The sequence below is a fragment of the Heptranchias perlo genome, unplaced genomic scaffold, assembly GCF_035084215.1.
Source record: "Heptranchias perlo isolate sHepPer1 unplaced genomic scaffold, sHepPer1.hap1 HAP1_SCAFFOLD_56, whole genome shotgun sequence".
In the NCBI taxonomy this organism is placed as follows: Eukaryota; Metazoa; Chordata; class Chondrichthyes; order Hexanchiformes; family Hexanchidae; genus Heptranchias; species Heptranchias perlo.
Window position 1 is genome coordinate 5,745,972 of NW_027139581.1, and position 20,315 is coordinate 5,766,286.

The following is a 20,315-nucleotide window of genomic DNA, read 5'->3' on the forward strand; positions in this document are numbered from 1 at the left end:
TGTCTGCAGTAATTTCCCAGCAGTTTTGCAAAACAAAGGTTGGCTGACTCATACCGAATGTTCATTTCTGTCAGACAGCGAAAAAGGATCGCTACCCATGAGGCTCAATCCAGCATACTTGTGAATACTTACCCATTATCCCTACTCTCTGTCGCCTTTCGCTCAGCCAACTTCCTAACCAAGTCCGTACTTTTCCCTCGATTCCATGGGCTTCTATCTTAGCTAACAGTCTCTTATGTGGACCTTATCAAATGCCTTCTGGAAGTCTATCTCAATAACATCCATTGACATTCCCCTGTCCACTACTTTAGTCACCTCTTAAAAACATTCAATCAGGTTTGTCAGGCACGACCGACCTTTTACAAATCCATGCTGGCTCTCTCTGATTAACTGAAAAGTGACATCTGGAGCAGGCGAGAATCAGAACAACCGCGACACTCACACACTGCGGTGTGGACTTACATTATATAAAGTGTACGAACAAAATACACGGTGTACCCACACAATACAAACCGTGTTCACACAATACAAGGTGCACAGACACACATCAAAGTGTACATACACAATACAAAGTGTACTCACACAATGCAATGTGTACTCACACAGTACATGGTGTACATACACAATACAAACTGTGCTCACACAATACAAGGTGTACATACTCAATACAATGTGTACTCACACAGTACAAGGTGTACATGCACAATACAAAGTGTACTCACACAATACAAGGTGTACATACACAATACAAACTGTGCTCACACAATACAAGGTGTAGGAACATAGGAACATGGGAACAGGAGTCGGCCATTCAGCCCTCGTGCCTGCTCCGCCATTTGGTAAGATCATGGCTGATCTGTGATCGAACGCCATTTCCCTGCCTTTGGCCCATATCCCTTAATACATTTGATTGCCAAAAAGCTATCTATCTAAGATTTAAATTTAGCAAATGAGCTAGTATCAATTGCCGTTTGCAGAAGAGAGTTCCAAACTTCTACCACCCTTTGTGTGTAGAAATGTTTTCTAATCTCGTTCCTGAAAGGTCTGGCTCTAATTTTTAGACTGTGCCCCCTACTCCTAAAATCCCCAACCAGCGGAAATATTTTCTCTCTATCCACCCTATCCGTTCCCCTTAATATCTCATAAACTTCGATCAGATCACCCCTTAACCTTCGAAACTCCAGAGAATACAACCCCAATTTGTGTAATCTCTCCTCGTAACTTAACCCTTGAAGTCCGGATATCATTCTAGTAAACCTACGCTGCACTCCCTCCAAAACCAATATGTCCTTCCGAAGGTGCGGCCCCAGAACTGCTCACTGTACTCCAGGTGCGGTCTAACCAGGGTTTTGTACAGCTGCAGCATAACATCTGCCCCCTTGTACTCTAGTCCTTTAGATATAAAGGCCAGCATTCCATTAGCCTTCTTGATTATTTCCTGCATCTGTTCATGACACTTCAATGATCGATGTACCTGAACCCCTAGGTCCCTTTGGACATCCACTCTTTTTAACTTTTTACCATTTAGAAAGTACCCTGTTCTATCCTTTTTTGATCCAAAGTGGATGACCTCACATGTGTCTGCATTGAATTCCATTTGCCACAGTTTTGCCCATTCACCTAATCTATCAATATCGCTTTGTAATTTTAAGTATTCAACTACACTGCTTACAATGCCACCAATCTTTGTGTCATCGGCAAATTTGGATATGAGACTTTCTATGCCTTCATCTAAGTCGTTAATAAATATTGTGAATAATTGAGGCCCCAAGACAGATCCATGCGGGACTCCACTAGTCACATCCTGCCAATGTGAATACTTACCCATTATCCCTACTCTCTGTCGCCTTTCGCTCAGCCAACTTCCTAACCAAGTCCGTACTTTTCCCTCGATTCCATGGGCTTCTATCTTAGCTAACAGTCTCTTATGTGGACCTTATCAAATGCCTTCTGGAAGTCTATCTCAATAACATCCATTGACATTCCCCTGTCCACTACTTTAGTCACCTCTTAAAAACATTCAATCAGGTTTGTCAGGCACGACCGACCTTTTACAAATCCATGCTGGCTCTCTCTGATTAACTGAAAAGTGACATCTGGAGCAGGCGAGAATCAGAACAACCGCGACACTCACACACTGCGGTGTGGACTTACATTATATAAAGTGTACGAACAAAATACACGGTGTGCCCACACAATACAAACCGTGCTCACACAATACAAGGTGCACAGACACACATCAAAGTGTACATACACAATACAAAGTGTACTCACACAATGCAATGTGTACTCACACAGTACACGGTGTACATACACAATACAAACTGTGCTCACACAATACAAGGTGTACATACTCAATACAATGTGTACTCACACAGTACAAGGTGTACATGCACAATACAAAGTGTACTCACACAATACAAGGTGTACATACACAATACAAACTGTGCTCACACAATACAAGGTGTAGGAACATAGGAACATGGGAACAGGAGTCGGCCATTCAGCCCTCGTTCCTGCTCCGCCATTTGGTAAGATCATGGCTGATCTGTGATCGAACGCCATTTCCCTGCCTTTGGCCCATATCCCTTAATACATTTGATTGCCAAAAAGCTATCTATCTAAGATTTAAATTTAGCAAATGAGCTAGTATCAATTGCCGTTTGCAGAAGAGAGTTCCAAACTTCTACCACCCTTTGTGTGTAGAAATGTTTTCTAATCTCGTTCCTGAAAGGTCTGGCTCTAATTTTTAGACTGTGCCCCCTACTCCTAAAATCCCCAACCAGCGGAAATATTTTCTCTCTATCCACCCTATCCGTTCCCCTTAATATCTCATAAACTTCGATCAGATCACCCCTTAACCTTCGAAACTCCAGAGAATACAACCCCAATTTGTGTAATCTCTCCTCGTAACTTAACCCTTGAAGTCCGGATATCATTCTAGTAAACCTACGCTGCACTCCCTCCAAAACCAATATGTCCTTCCGAAGGTGCGGCCCCAGAACTGCTCACTGTACTCCAGGTGCGGTCTAACCAGGGTTTTGTACAGCTGCAGCATAACATCTGCCCCCTTGTACTCTAGTCCTTTAGATATAAAGGCCAGCATTCCATTAGCCTTCTTGATTATTTCCTGCATCTGTTCATGACACTTCAATGATCGATGTACCTGAACCCCTAGGTCCCTTTGGACATCCACTCTTTTTAACTTTTTACCATTTAGAAAGTACCCTGTTCTATCCTTTTTTGATCCAAAGTGGATGACCTCACATGTGTCTGCATTGAATTCCATTTGCCACAGTTTTGCCCATTCACCTAATCTATCAATATCGCTTTGTAATTTTAAGTATTCAACTACACTGCTTACAATGCCACCAATCTTTGTGTCATCGGCAAATTTGGATATGAGACTTTCTATGCCTTCATCTAAGTCGTTAATAAATATTGTGAATAATTGAGGCCCCAAGACAGATCCATGCGGGACTCCACTAGTCACATCCTGCCAATGTGAATACTTACCCATTATCCCTACTCTCTGTCGCCTTTCGCTCAGCCAACTTCCTAACCAAGTCCGTACTTTTCCCTCGATTCCATGGGCTTCTATCTTAGCTAACAGTCTCTTATGTGGACCTTATCAAATGCCTTCTGGAAGTCTATCTCAATAACATCCATTGACATTCCCCTGTCCACTACTTTAGTCACCTCTTAAAAACATTCAATCAGGTTTGTCAGGCACGACCGACCTTTTACAAATCCATGCTGGCTCTCTCTGATTAACTGAAAATTCTCGAGGTGTTCATTCACCCTATCCTTAATTATAGACTCCAGCATTTTCCCTGCAACAGATGTTAGGCTAACTGGTCTATAATTCCCTGGTTTCCCTCTCTCTCCTTTCTTAAAAAGGGGATTGACATGTGCAATTTTCCAATGTAGAGGGACAGTTCCTGAATCTAGAGAACTTTGAAAGATTATAGTTAGGGCATCTGCAATCTGCTCACCTACTTCCTTTAAAACCCTGGGCTGGAAACCATCTGATCCTGGGGACTGGTCACGCTTTAATGCTATTATTTTCGACATTAATGTTGCTTTACTTATATTAATTTTATCGAGTCCCTGTCCCCGATTGAATATTTGTTTTCTTGGGATTTACGGCATGCTATCCTCTTTTTCTACTGTAAATACGGAAGCAAAGTAATCGTTAAACATGTCTGCCATTTCCCCATTGTCAATGACAATATCCCCACTTTCAGTTTTTAAGGGGCCAACACTGCTTCTGACCATTCTCTTTTTCCGAATGTAACTCTAGAAGTTCTTCATATTGGGTTTGATATCCCAACAATACAAAGTGTACTCACACAATACAAGGTGTACATACACAATGCAATGTGTACTCAAACAATACAAGGTGTACATACACAATACAAACGGTACTCACACAATACAAGGTGTACATACACAATACAAAGTATACTCACACAATACAAGGTGTACATACACAATACAAACTGTACTCACACAATACAAGGTGTACATACACAGATCAAATTGTACTCACACAATACAAGGTATACATACACAATACAAAGTGTACTCACACAATACACGGTGTACATACACACATCAAATTGTACTCACACAATACAACGTGTACATACACACATCAAATTGGAAGGAGGAAGCCTCCGAAAGCTTGTGAAGTTAAAATAATATTGCTGGACTATAACTTGGTGTTGTAAAATTGTTTACAAAAAAGGGGAGATGGATAACCCAGCAACTACAGGCCAGTCAGTCTCACATCGGAAGTGGGGAAACCTTTAGAGACTGTAATCTGGGACAAAAACGGGCAGCGTTGATCCGAAATTGAACAAGAGACAGAAAGCAGAGAGTAGTGGTGAACGGTTGCTCTCCAGAAGGAATGAAGTATACAGTGGTGTCAGCCAGGTGTCGGTATTAGGACCACTGTTATTTTGATGTATACAGGGCATAATTTTAGTGCTTGGATATGACACAAACTATGGAAATGTAATAACCAGTGAGGGGGACAGTAGCAAAACTCAGGAGGACACAGACCGACTGGTGAAATGGGCAGAAACGTGGCAGATGAAATTTAATACAAAGAAGCGTAAATTGATGCAGTTTGGAAGAAAGAATGAGGAGAAGCAATATGAACTAAATTATGTAATTTCAAATGGGGTATAGGAACAGAGACACCTGGTGGTTCAGGTTCACAAAGCATTGAATGTGGCAGGACAGGTCGATTCGGCTTTTAAGAAAAATCATTTGGGATCCTTGGCTTTATAAATAGGGGCATCGAGTCCAAAACAAGGAAGTTGTCGTAAATCTTTATAAATCACTGGCTAGGTCTCTGCTTGTGTCTAATTGTGCTCAAATCTGAGCACCACACATTAGGAAGGATGTGAAGTCCTTAGAGAGGGTGCAGGGAAGATTTACTAGAATGGTGCCAGGGGTGATGAACTTCAATTATATGAAGAGACTGGAGAAGCTGGGATTGTTCACCTTAGAGCAGAAAAGGTTTAATGGAGGTGTTCAAAATTATGATGGGTTTTGATTGAGTAGATAAGGAGAAACTCTTTCCACTGACAGGAAAGACGGCAACTAGGGAACATAGATTTCAGGTAATTGGCAGAAGAACCAAAGGGGAGATGAGGAGGTTTTTTTTACACAACAAGTGGCTATGATCTGGAATGGACGGCTCGGAATGGTGGTGGAAGCAGGTTCAATAGCGGCTTTCAAAACGGAATTGGATATTTCCTTGAAATGGAGAAATTTGCAGGGCTATGGGGAAAGAGCAGTGCAGTGGAACTAATTTAATAGCACTTTCAAAGAGCCAGTACAGGCACGATTGGACGATTGGCCTCCTTCTGCCTGTATGATTTTAATGGTCGGTAGGGGCCTGGGCGTTTCTTGCAGGATAAGGGAAATGAATTAGTCTGGGTCTGTCCCCAGGAACCGTTGTCTGTTACAGGATAAGAGAGATGGGTCTGTAAAGGTCTGTCCCCAGGAAACCTGGCCTTTATCAGGATATGGGAGATGGGTCTGTTGGGGTCTGTTCCCAAGGAAACCTGGCCTTTATCAGGATCAGGGAGATGGGTCTGTTGGGGTCTGTCCCCAGGAAACCTGGCCTTTATCAGGATAAAGGAGATGGGTCTGTATGGGCAGGTCCACACGAACCCTTGTCAGTTTCAGGATAAGGGAGATGGGTCTGTCGGAGTCTGTCCCCAGGAACCCTAGTCTTTTAGAGGATACAGGCAAAATATAGTAATGTTTAACCCATAATACATGTTAATATGCATCTTACCTACATATATTTTAATCTATGTATAAGTATAATATTGGTTGCTTTCTCCATGAATAATAATTATCAATCTCTCCCCACGTTCAGCTAATTTATTCACTTGGCTGGGAAGCGATAAGATTGTTAAAATTGGACTGAGCATTATTTGGGCTGAAGAGGGGAAAATCAGGTGGGGTCCCTGATCCTGATCCACTGAGCGACAATTCAATTTCAGGCAGCAGAAATACAGAGATCTGCTCCCTGGGAATTTCTCCCTGTTCAATAGAACGTGCAGCAGGAGGATTAGACATTGGGGAATGTGTTTAAAAATGTACATTTTACCAACTACTGGAACTATTTTAAATGGTGAGTTATTCCGCATAATGTGGAAGAGAGCGGGAAATCCTTTGCTCGCAATATATGGGGATATTGGCAATGCGTTCATGGAGATTCCCTCTGGTCGGTATTGCAGTGAATCATTTCAGTACAAACCCCGCTCAGAGAGAATATTCATGAATTATCAACCATGTTGCTTCGCTGAGACCAAATCAATGAACTCCCCAATAAGAGAAAACTGGCACAGGATTAATTCAACAAGAGAAAATTAACATCTTTCTTCCAGATTTAATAAACAACCATTCGAAACTCCAATTCCAAATCCCCACCTCAACAACAGGGCCAATCTGAGACGAGCTTGGACAGACGTGAAGTTCACGCTCTCATGATTACCAAGTCTATAGCAGAGACACTCACGGCCCAGCTCCAGCAACACTTGTGTGAATTGACTGAGAAATTTATAACGTCCAACAATGCAAAGCCGAGACCAGATTCTGCGTGGCTAAAGTTCACATGTCAGTAAATTGGGATTTTTGTCTCACTGGTACAGTAAGGACACCTGTCAGTAAATTGGGATGTTTGTCTCACTGGTACAGGAAGGTCACCTGTCAGTAAATTGGGATGTTTATCTCACTGGTACAGTAAGGTCACCTGTCAGTAAATTGGGATGTTTGTCTCACTGGTACAGTAAGGTCACCTGTCAGTAAATTGGGATGTTTATCTCACTCGTACAGTTTGGTCACCTGTCAGTAAATTGGGATGTTTGTCTCACTGGTACAGTAAGGTCACCTGCAGTAAATTGGGATGATTGTGTCTCTGGCACAGAAACGCCACAAGTCAGTAAATTGGGATGTTTGTCTCACTGGTGCAGTAAGGGCACCTGTCAGTAAATTGGGATGTTTGTCTCACTGGTGCAGTAAGGGCACCTGTCAGTAAATTGGAATGTTTATCTCACTCGTACAGTTAGGTCGCCTGTCAGTAAATTGGGATGTTTGTGTCTCTGGTACAGAAACGCCACAAGTCAGTAAATTGGGATGTTTGTCTCACTGGTACAGTAAGGTCACCTGTCAGTAAATTGGGATGTTTATCTCACTCGTACAGTTAGGTCGCCTGTCAGTAAATTGGGATGTTTGTGTCTCTGGTACAGAAACGCCACAAGTCAGTAAATTGGGATGTTTGTATCACTGTACAGATAGAGTGAGATACTGCATGCAATAAAAATTGATAAAGAGGAGGTACTAGAAAGGCTGGCTGCACTTAAAATAGATAAATCACCGGGTCCGGGTGCGATGCATCCTAGATTGCTGCGGGAAGTAAGGGTGGAAATTGCGGAAGTACTGGCCATAATCTTCCAATCCTCCTCAGACACAGCGGTGGTGCCGGAGGACTGGAGATTTGTAAATTTTCACCCTTGTTCAAAAAAGGATGTGAAGATAAACCCAGCAACTACAGGCCGGTCAGTTTAATCTCGGTGGTGGGGAAACTTTTCGATACGATAATCTGGGACAGAATTAACAGTCACTTGGACAAGTGTGGATTGATTAGGGAAAGCCAGCACGGATTTGTAGAAGGCAAATTGTGTTTGACTTACCTGATTGAGTTTTTTTGATGAGATGGCAGGGGTGGTTGATGAGGGCAATGCGCTTGATGTTGTGTGTATGGACTTCCAAAAGGCGTTTGATAAAGTGACACATAATACGCTGGTCAATAGAATTGAAGCTCACGGAATAAAAGGGGCTGTGGCAACATGGATACAAAACTGGCTAAGTGACAGGAAACAGAGGGTAGTGTTGGACGGCTGTTTTTCAGACTTGAGGGAGGTGTACAGTGGTGTTCCTCGGGGGTCGGTACTAGGACCAATGCTTTTCTTGATATATATTAATGACTTGGACTTGGGTGTACAGGGCATAATTTCAAAATTTGCAGATGAGACAAAACTTGGAAGTGTAGTAAAAAGTGCGGAGGATCGTGATAGACAGACTGGTGGCATGGGGGGGACACGTGGCAGTTGAAATTTAACGCTGAGAAGTGTGATGTTATACATCTTGGTAGGAATAACGAGGAGAGGCAGTATTAGCTAAAGGGTACAACTCTAAAGTGGGTGCAGGGACAGAGAGACCTGGGGGTATATGTACACAAGTCGTTGAAGGTAACAGGACAGGTTGAGAAAGCGGTTAAGAAAGCATACAGGATCCTGGGCTTTATAAATAGAGGTACAGAGTACAAAAGCGAGGAAGATATGTTTATATCTTTATAAAACACTGGTTCGGCCAGAACTGGAGTACTATATCCAATTCTGGCCATCGCACTGTAGAAAGGATGTGAAGACCTGAGAGAGGGTGCAGAAAAGATTTAGTACAATGGTTCCAGGGATGAGGGACCTCAGTTACGTGGATAGACTGGAGAAGCTGTGATTGTTCTCGTTAGAGCAGAGAAGGTTGAGAGAAAATATTATAGAGGTGTTCAAAATAATGAAGGGTCCAGACAAAGTAAATAAAGAAAATGTGTTCCAAATGGTGGAAGGGTCGTGGACCAGAGGGCACAGGTTTAAGGTGATTGGCAAAAGAACCAAAGGCGACATGAGGAAAAACATTTTTACAAAGCGAGTGGTTCGGATCTGGAATGCACGGCCTGAAAGGATGGTGGAAGCAGGGTCAATTGCGGCTTTCAAAAAGGAATTAGATAGGTACCTGAAGGAGAAAAAATTACAGGGCTACGGGGAAAGAGCGGGGGGTGGGACTAGCTGGATTGCTTTGTGGAGAGCCGGCGCAGGATCGATGGGCCGAATGGCCTCCTTCTATGCCGTAACCGTTCTATGATTCTATTTTTCTATGTGGTGGCCCGCAGTGGGCGATGGGGAAGTGGTAAATCAATGTATCACTTGTGCCTAATATGACCCCGGTCCAAGAATTTATATTCCATCGGGACATGTTAAAGCCACATCAGGGCTATGGAAATGCCTGTAGATTGACTGCATTGGACCTTGCATTGCACTGCGTGAAGAAATGAGTATGCCCTGATAGTGGGAGACTGTTCCTCCAAATGGGTAGAGGCCTTCCCCGTGGTAAGAAACACCGCCTATTAAACAGCGAGGGCCTTGATTGAACATGGATTCACCCGTTGGGGGTTACCAGACACGATTGAATCAGATCGAGGAACCCATTTCACTGGGGAAGTTATTCACGAAACACTCCGATTATTAGGGATCCAGCAGCGGATTCCACATTCTAGATAATCCTCAAGCGGCAGGAATAGTGGATCTAATGAACCAAACCATAAAGAATAGATTAACCAAGTCCCTCTGCGATTCAAGAAACAATGGGATAGCTCACTGCCCCTCCATCTAACCGTCTTTCGAGGCACCACTTCTAAAAGCACGGGATACAGCCCGTTCGAAATAATGACCGGGAGAAGGATGCACCTCCCTCAAGTGTGCATGACAGGTCATTGATCAGGACCTCAATTAAATGGACACCCGGATACAACAGTTACAACAATGCAACTATCGGCAGCCCGAATTATTTTTGTGAATCAGTGCAGCGAACTATTATTGTGGTCCTGGACTGTTTCATTTTAAAACTATTTGACATCAATTTAATATACACTGTGGAAAAAAACAGGAGAGTGAAACCGAGGAACTTAATCTATTTGTTCACTCCCCAGTAGGCCACTGGGTCAGAATCAGAACCACCTCAGAAGGGTATGAGATAGGCAACCAAGTGATGCTCCGCCTTAACAGGTCTGAGGGAAACCAGAAACCAAAATTTGAAGGCCCATATCCCATTATCGACAAATTTAGTCCACAGGTTTACAAAATACACTGTCAAGGAACTACCCGTCGATCCAAAGATCGCTAGGTTCATTCAAATCAGCTAAAACGGTAACGGACCCGAACTTAAGGGTAGTGCGGCCAGCGTAAGAATTATAAAAGAAGAGAGTGCAGATGACTGGTGGCCATACCCTGATCCTATAAAAGTAACAATCCTGGAGCTTCGAGCTCGACCTGGCGCGAAACCACAGTGGCTTACCCCAGACCAATCCGTCTGTAATGTGATGCTCTCTCAACGGAGACTAAGAAGGAAGGTTAGCAGGGTGTCGATTGGTCCGTGATTCAGTAAACGGTAAATTTGCTGATGGCTTAATATCAAGAATGCTACAAATGTTTAAAGGAAGCCAGATAAACACACGAGGGAGAAGGGAATTGAAGGATAAGTTGAAAGGATTCGATGAAGAAGAGTGGGAGGAGGCTCAGGTGAAGCATAAATACCGACATGGTCCTGTTGGGCCGAATGGCCTCTATCTGTTTTGCACATTCTTTGCAATTTGTAATTCTTTGTCATTATTGAAAAGGGACAAGAGAAGTGGCTCATTAAAACTTACATTATCTGGAGTTGTATTATGTATTAGAGAAACGTGTGGGTTGTCACTTAGAAGGGGGTAAGAAAAAGTTATAAAAAGTGGAACAGATGCGAAAGATTCGTAAAGGCCTAAGATACCGAGCTCAGAAAAGTAACACGATTGAATCCCCATCCAGACATCATCATGTGAGATTGTAAGTATGATCTATTATCTGTATGTCTACGCACTATTACATGTACTGTGTGCTTAATAAATCGGCGACACCTGATCTGCAATGTTTGGAACATTATTGATTTGAGGGGTGATTTATAAATAAGTACACACCTATCCACTCAAACACTACCGCGGGACTGTCTGCAGTCACACAGTATGTGGTAATTATTAATCCCTCTGAAGTGGCCCAACCAGCCACTCACTTGTAAAATAACTGCTACAAGACAGAACCTTAAGAGACAAAAGAGCAACTCATCACACGGACTGTCGAGGTTCAACGAGAATGCCCGTCGCCACCTTTACATGTCGTCTCGGGATGGGCTGCAAATGCGGCCTTATCAGTGTCACACACATCCCGGAAACAACTAAAAATAAAAACTGGGAATTAACAGCGAATGAGAACAAGAGCAACCTTGTCACTTTCCATCCCATTTTGTGACTCAGTGCAGCAAACTATTATTGTGGTTTTGGACTGTTTCATTGAAAAACTATTTGACACCAATTTAATATACACTGTGGAAAAAACAGGAAAGTGAAACCGAGGGGCTTAATCTATTTGTTCAATGATTGCAACTAACATTAATGGTGATGTTACAGAATCTATTTGTTCAATGACTGTAACTAACATTAATGGTGATGTTACAGAATCTATTTGTTCAATGACTGTAACTAACATTAATGGTGATGTTACAGAATCTATTTGTTCAATGATTGTAACTAACATTAATGGTGATGTTACAGAATCTATTTGTTCAATGACTGTAACTAACATTAATGGTGATGTTACAGAATCTGTTTATTCAATGACTGTAACTAACATTAATGGTGATGTTACAGAATCTATTTGTTCAATGACTGTAACTAACATCAATGGTGATGTTACAGAATCTGTTTGTTCAACGACTGTAACTAACATTAATGGTGATGTTACAGAATTTGTTTGTTCAATGACTGTAACTAACATCAATGGTGATGTTACTGAATCAATTTGTTCAATGACTGTAACTAACATTAATGGTGATGTTACACAATCTGTTTGTTCAAAGGGTGATGCGGCCTAATTGTCTCACTGGGGGTTTCCAACAAGTATAAAACGGACCCTTTGAATATTACACACTGCCAGCTCGAAGAGGGACAATAGGTTTTGATAGAAATGCATGGACAAGTGAGGGGCCTAGTGTACGCCATTTATTATCCTGTTCTGGCCGTTATTGGTGTTCCAGGTAAGACCCTGTGATAAATGATTCATTGTACAGATCAGTTTGAGGTGTCTCCGTGCTCTCGCTGTGCAACTGGCGATGGAACATTTCTCTGTGATTCCTGCAGAGTCGCCCCTTCGATGCTATTGATTCGACACGTATTGTTTGTTAACTTTCCGCTGCTTGTTCGATGCGATGTTTTACAAATGATGAAGAAGAGTTTTAGTTCCAAAACAGAATTGAAACGATGGGATTCTTGTCATTCTCCAGCGATTTGAACAGGCTATTTCATATCCAGACCCAGTGCGACCATGAGGCTAGCAATGTGTGTTCATGGGTTTCCATGTGTGTTCAATTTAATTCGAGTTCCTGTCATGTTTTCAGCATTGAAATCTGTTTATTCAGAGAGAGGAATCTCAGGATGGATCTCAGGGATTTGAATTCCCAATCAGGCCGACACTCCAGGACGATACTGAGGGAAAGCGGCTGTTCTTCACATGAGGTGTGAACTCTAAACGTCGAGTCCGCATCGTGGTGGGTCCGGAATCCCTTAAAAATCCACGGTAACGGGATCATTTCTCCGTTTCTGGACAAGGACGGAGAAATGATCCCCTCAAAACTCTGCTTTAGTCTGCAGTCTGCTCAATAATTTACCTGTTTGTTTCTGTTCGCAACAGGTAACTTGGTGACGATTGTGATCCTGTCCCGAGGAAGGTGCGGACTCTCCAGATGTATCAACCTATACCTGGTGGGGATGGCGGTGACGGATCTCCTGGTCATTATCACGGCGGTGATAATAAACCAGATCAGTGTCATTAATTTCCCGATTCTCTTCCTCTCGACTACTCCAATCTGCAGCCTCAAAATCGCTCTAATCTATGCTGCCAGAGACAGCTCGGTCTGGTTAACGGTCGCTTTCACCATTGATCGATTTGTGGCCATTTGTTGCCAGAATCTGAAAACAAAATATTGCACCGAGAAAACGGCGGCTGTTGTTATCGGAACGGTTTGTGCCTTAAGTTGTGTAAAAAACATTCCCTGGTACTTTGTATTTGAACCTCTGTATATAATTGACGATGACCCGTGGTACTGCAACATTAAGTTAAGCTTTTATTCTGAACTTTTATGGACAGCGTATGACTGGATTGACCGCATTTTAAATCCCTGTGCTCCGTTCCTCCTGATGTTACTGCTCAATGCTCTGACCGTCAGAAACATTCTGGTGGCCAGTCGAGCCCGCAAGAGACTCCGGGCCCACAGCAATGGAGAGAATCAGAGTGACCCAGAGATGGAGAGTCGGAGAAAGTCCATTGTTTTAGTCTTCACCATCTCGGGAAGTTTCATCCTCTGATGGGCGACCTATGTTGTAAATTTCTTATATGTGAAACTAACAAACAGTAATTATTTAATAGGCTCCATTTCCAATGACCCAAGGTTCATTCTGCAGGAAAGCGCACAAATGCTCCAGCTCCTGAGCTGTTGCACGAACACATGTATTTATGCGGGGTCCCAGAGGAAATTCAGGGAGGAATTCAAGAATGGGCTGAAATATCCCCTGAATCTGATTATTAAAATAGTAAAGTCATGAAAATAGATGAATCATTTGCAAATTTGGATCCCAGATAATCTTAAATTTAGAGCCAGGCAATTCAGGTTTGAAATCGGGAAGCATTTCTTCACACAAAGGTTACTGGGAATCTGGAACTCTCTCACCCAAAATGCTGTGGGTGCGGGGCCAATTGAAATGTTCACGACTGATATCGACAGATGTTTGTTGGGTAAAGGTATCAAGGAACATGGAGCTAAGGCGGGTAAATGGAGTTGAGGTGTAGATCAGCCATGATGTCATTGAATGGAGGAACAGGCTTGAGGGGTTCAATGGCCGTGTCCTGTTCCTATCGATTTGTTGCCTGAAGCTGAAAACGAAACATTGCCCCGAGGAAACTGTGGTTGTGGTTCCAGGAACAGTGAGTGTGCTGTTCTGTGTAAAGAACACGTTCTGGTACTACATGTACACAAGTCAATATCGGATTTCAAATACTCCCTGGTTTTGTTATTTACTATGGGATGTTCTTGACTCGCAGGTTTGGAAAGTGATCGGATTCCTTCAGTGTATGTTAACCCCAGTTGTTCTGATTCTGCTGCTCAATGCTTTACCCGTCAGGCACGTTTTCGTGTCGAGCAGAGTCCTCAGGAGACTCCGGGCTCACAGCAGTGGGGAGAGTCCCAGTGACCCAGAGATGGAGAAGAGAAGGAAATCCATCATTTTACTGTTTGTTATATCGGCGAATTTTATCTTGTTATGGGCATTAATTGTACTTTATACTCTATGGAAACGAATGTACATTTTAGACTTTATTCCTGTGTCTCTCTCTCACTTTGTACAAGAACTGGGATTTATGCTCCAGCTCCTGAGTTGCTGCACCAACACGTGTATTAATGACATGACCGAGACTAAATTCAGAGAGGAGTGAAGAATATGGTGAGCTTTCCCTTCAGTTAATTGTAAATTTCATTCTATGATGAGAACTGAAGACTTTCCATTGTTACAACTCAATTCATCCCATATTCTGTCTAATCGCCCGATACAGGAAGCGTATTCCGTGCTCTCTGATAAACCTTATAAATTCCTGTTATTATTAAAGTATGTCGATAATATTCGCTAAACTTTATATTTTATTAAGGCGCATTTTGTAAAATGATCACAAATGACAGATTGTATGAAATCTTTTAGTATTATCATGAAATTATACTACATTAAAACGGACAGAAAATATCCAGAGACAATCATTCCATCAGTTGCTGTTGATCTGATTATTTTACCTTTAAACACCGATGTGAGCTCCTGCTGCACGACAGGTGGGTCACATTTATAGACTAATGTCACCTTCTGCTGGTGAATTCTCTGGGGTGCAGTGGTTCTATTTTAGGACCAAATGTCGCCCTTCACGAGTAAATATTCTGATTCAACATTCCTGTTCATAGGGTTTTCAGACGAGATAGAGGGGGGGATAAAAAAGGAGGCGGGCCGCAATACTGGTTGGAGAAACAATTACAGTCGTGAGGAGGTATGATATGTTAGAAGGATCATTAAATGAGGCCGTATGGGTTGAACTAAAGAACCAAAAAGGGGCAATCATACTTCTGGGAGTGGACTATAGACCCCCAATTGGTCAAAGGGAGACAGAAGAGCAAATATGGGAGCAAATTTCTCTGAAGTGCAAAAACATTATGGGATTGAGAGTAGGGGATTTCAACTGCACTAATATTAACTGGGATAGAACCAGTGTAAAAGGCATAGAGGGCGCAAAATTATTAAAATGCAGGAGAACTTTTTTTAGCCGGTACGTAGCAAGCCCAACAAGAGGCGAGGCAGTTCTTTACTTAGTTTGGGGGAATAAAGCTGGGCAGGTGGAAGGAGTATCAGAGGGAGAGCATTTTGGTGGGAGTGATCATAATTCAGTTAGATTTAGCATAGTTATGGAAAAGGACAAAAATAGACTAGGAGTAAAATTTCTCAAAAGGGAAAGGCCAAATTTACTAAGCTGGGGTGTGATTTTGCAAAAGTGGACTGGAAACAGCTACTTGAAGGTAAATCAGTGTCAGAGCAGTGGGAGGCATTCAAGGAGGAGATAGTGAGGGTCCAGAGCAAATATATTTCCACAAAGAAAAAGGGTTGGACACCCAAATCTGGAGCTCCCTTGGATGTTAAGGAGCACACAAGGTAGAATAAGGCAAAAAAGGGAAGCTTATGTCAGATCCCAAGATCTCCGTACTGCAGAAAGCCTAGAGCAGTATAGAAAATTCAGGGGTTAAATTGGGAAGGAAATTAGGAAAGCAAAGAGAGGGCTTGAAAAATATTGGCAAGTAAAATCAATGAAAACCCAAAGATGTTTTATAAATACTTAACGAGCAAGAGGATAACTAAGGAAAGAGCAGGGCCTATTAGAGATCAAAACGTAACATGTGTGTGGAGGTGGAAGATGTGGGTCCTGTTCTTAGTGAATACTTTGCATCTGTCTTCACAAAAGAGAGAGACGATACAGACATTGTAGTTATGGAGGAATGTGAAATATTGGATGGGATAAACATAGTGAGGGAGGAAATATTAAGGGGTTAGGATCTTTGAAAGTTGATATATCGCCAGGCCCAGACGAAATGTATCCCAGGTTGTTGAGAGAAGCAAGGGAGGAAATGGCGGAGGCTCTGACCATTATTTTCCAATCCTCTCTGGCTACAGGCGTGGTGCCGGAGGACTGGAGGACTGCTAATGTTGTTCCGTTGTTTAAAAAAGGGAAAGGGGTCCACCGAGTAATTACAGGCCAGTCAGCCTAACCCCGGTGGTGGGCAAACTATTGGAAACAATTCTAAGGGACAGTATTAATCGTCATTTAGAAAGGCACGGATTAATCAAGGATAGTCAGCATGGATTTGTTTAAAGACGGCCGTGTCTGACTAAATTCATTGAATTTTTTGGGGAGGTAACAAGGAGCGTTGATAAGGGTAGCGCGTTTTGTGCCGTCTACACGGATTTCAGCAAGGCTTTTGACAAGATCCCACATGGCAGAATGGTCAAAAAAGTAAAAGCCCATGGGATCCAAGGGAAAGTGGCAAGTTGGAACCAAAATTGGCTTCGTGGCAGGAAGCAAAGGGTAATGGCGGACGGGTGTTTTTGTGACTGGAAGGCTGTTTCCAGTCGGGTTCCACTGGGCTCAGTTCTAGGTCTCTGGCTTTTTGTGGTAAAATATCAATGATTGAGACCTAAATCTAGGGGGCATGAATAAGAAGTTTGCAGATGATGCTAAGATTGGCCGTGTGTTTGATAGTGATGAAATTTAACGCTGAGAAGTTTGAGGTGATACATTTTGTTCGGAAGAACGAGGAAAGGCAATATAAACTAAAGGGTCGAAAAGTGGCAAATGTAACTCAATCCGGAGAAGTGCGAGGTAATGCATTTGAGGAGGGCAAACAAGGCAAGGGAATACACAATAAATGGGAGGATACTGAGAGGTGTAGAGGAACAGAGAGGCCTTGCAGTGCATGTCCACAGATCCCTTTACATAGCAGGACAGGTAGGTAAATTGGTTAAAACGGCAGACAGGATACATTCCTTTATTAGCCGAGGCATAGAATATAAGAGCAAGGAGGTGATGCCAGAACTGCATATACGAGTTAGGCCACAGCTAGAGTACCGCGTACAGTTCTGGTCACGACATTACAGGTCCAATGTGATTGCACTAGGGAGGGTACAGAAGACATTTACGAGAATATTGCCAGGACGAGAGAATTTTAGCTACGAGGAAAGATTGGATAGGCTGGGGTTCTTTTCATTGGAACAGAGGAGGCAGAGGGGAGATGATATTGAGGTGTATAAAATTACGAGGGGCCCAGAAAGAATGGATAGGAAGGATCTATTTCCCTTAGCAGAGAGGTCAATAACCAGATTTAAAGTAATTAGTAGAAGGGTTAGAGGGGAGCTGAAGAGAACTTGTTTTTCACCCAGAGGGTGGAGGGGGTCTGGAACTCAGTGGCTGCAAGGATAGTAGAGGCAGAAACCCTCATCACACTTGAAACGTACTTGGATGTGTCGTAACTTAGACGACTACGGACCAAGAACTGGAAAATGGGATTAGGCTGGATAGCACTTTTTCGGGCCGGCATAGACACGATGGGCCGAATGGCGTCCTTCTGTGCCTTAAATTGCTATGATTCCATGAAATACTGCACGGTGCAGTTGTTGTATTTAATGCCCAAATGTTGCCCTTTTCTGGTGGATACTGCAAAGTGCTGTGGTTCTATTTAAGAAGGAAATGTCGCCTTCCGATGTTGGATATTGCATGCTGTCGTGGTTATGTTTGACAAATGTAAAGAATCTTACAACACCAGGTTATAGTCCAGCAATTTTATTTGTAAATCACAAGCTTTAGGAGGCTTTCTCCTTCATCAGGTGAATGCGGGAATCCTTGAAAGTTTCGCATTTATATTCAGTAAACAATACCTGGTGATTACAGATAATCTTTCCAAATGCCCGTTGTCAAGGCAATCAAAGTGTTCAGACAGAGAGGTGTTACCTACAGGACCACCGAATATACAAACGGCCAGAACACAAGAAAGAGAGAGAGAGGGAGAAACATCCGAAATAAAGAGAAAGACAGAGAAGGACCCGTTGTGTTAAAAACAGATAACTTTTATTCGCTGGTGGGGTTACGTGTAGCGTGACATGAACCCAAGATCCCGGTTGAGGCCGTCCTCATGGGTGCGGAAATTGGCTATCAATTTCTGCTCGACGATTTTGCGTTGTCGTGTGTCTCGAAGGCCGCCTTGGAGAACGCTTACCCGAAGATCGGTGGCTGAATGTCCTTGACTGCTGAAGTGTTCCCCGACTGGGAGGGAACCCTCCTGTCTGGCGATTGTTGCGTGGTGTCCGTTCATCCGTTGTCGCAGTGTCTGCATGGTCTCGCCAATGTACCAGGCTCCGGGGCATCCTTTCCTGCAACGTATGAGGTAGACAACGTTGGCCGAGTCACAGGAGTATGAACCATGCACCTGGTGGGTGGTGTCCTCTCGTGTGATGGTGGTATCTGTGTCGATGATCTGGCATGTCTTGCAGAGGTTACCGTGGCAGGGTTGTGCGGTGTCGTGGACGCTGTTCTCCTGAAAGCTGGGTAATTTGCTGCGAACGATGGTCTGTTTGAGGTTGGGTGGCTGTTTAAAGGCGAGTAGTGGAGGTGTGGGGATGGCCTTAGCGAGGTGTTCGTCGTCATTGATGACATGTTGAAGGCTGCGGAGAACATGGCGTCGTTTCTCCGCTCCGGGGAAGTATTGGACGACGAAGGGTACTCTGTTGGTTGCGTCTCGTGTTGGAAAAGCTGGAAAAATGGAGCATCGTGAGGTTTTCCGTGGGCTTGGGGTAAAGTGAGGTGCTGAGGTGCCCGTCTTTGATGGAGATTCGTGTGTCCAAGAAAGAAACCGATTCTGAGGAGTAGTCCATGGTGAGCTTGATGGTGGGATGGAACTTGTTGATGTTATCATGTAGTCTCTTCCTTGATTCTTCGCCGTGGATCCATAGGAAGAAAATGTCGTCGATGTATCTGGTGTATAGTGTTGATTGGAGGTCCTGTGCAGTGAAGAAGTCCTGCTCGAACTTGTGCATGAAAATGTTGGCGTATTGGGGTGCGAATTTGGTCCCCATGGCTGTTCCGTGTGTTTGGGTAAAGAACTGCTTATCGAAGGTGAAGACATTGTGATCCAGGATGAAGCGGATGAGTTGTAGGACGGCGTCTGGAGATTGGCTGTTGTTGGTGTTGAGTATTGATGCTGTTGCAGCGATGCCGTCATCATGGGGGATACTGGTGTCGAGGGCCGAGACGTCCATCGTGGTGAGAAGTGATCCTGGTTCAACTGGTCTGTGGGTACTGAGTTTTTGTAAGGAAGCCTGTAGTGTCGCGACAGAAGCTGGGGGTTCCCTGTACGATGGGTTTCAGGATGCCCTCGACGTATCCAGAGAGGTTCTCACACAGGGTTCTGTTGCCTGATACGATAGGACGTCCGGGTGTGTTGGCTTTTTGTATCTTTGGGGGGCCGTAGAAGTCTCCCACGCGGGGAGTACATGGGATGAGAGCACGTAGGATGTTTTGAAGGTCTGGATCGAAGGTCTTGATCAGTTTGTTGAGCTGGTGGGTGTGTTCTTTGGTCGGATCTGCGGGTAACCGTCTGTAGTGTTCCTGGTTGTCCAGTTGTCGGTATGCTTCTTTGCAATAGCACCTCAGCACCTCACTCTACCGCAAGCCCACGGACAACCTCACGATGCTCCACTTTTCCAGCTCCCACCCTAACCACGTCAAAGAGGCCATCCCCTATGGACAGGCCCTGCTAATACACAGGATCTGCTCAGACGAGGAGGAACGCGATGGACA

The 20,315-nt window shown here is 43.5% G+C and overlaps 1 protein-coding gene and 1 pseudogene across 1 annotated transcript in view; both read left to right on the top strand.

The window, feature by feature from the left end:
• LOC137315777 (zinc finger protein 850-like) overlaps positions 1 to 20,315 on the top strand; it is a 114,136-nt gene that overhangs the window by 58,825 nt on the left and 34,996 nt on the right. The window lies entirely within an intron of this gene.
• Positions 12,354 to 13,987, top strand: LOC137315720 (probable G-protein coupled receptor 139; annotated as a pseudogene).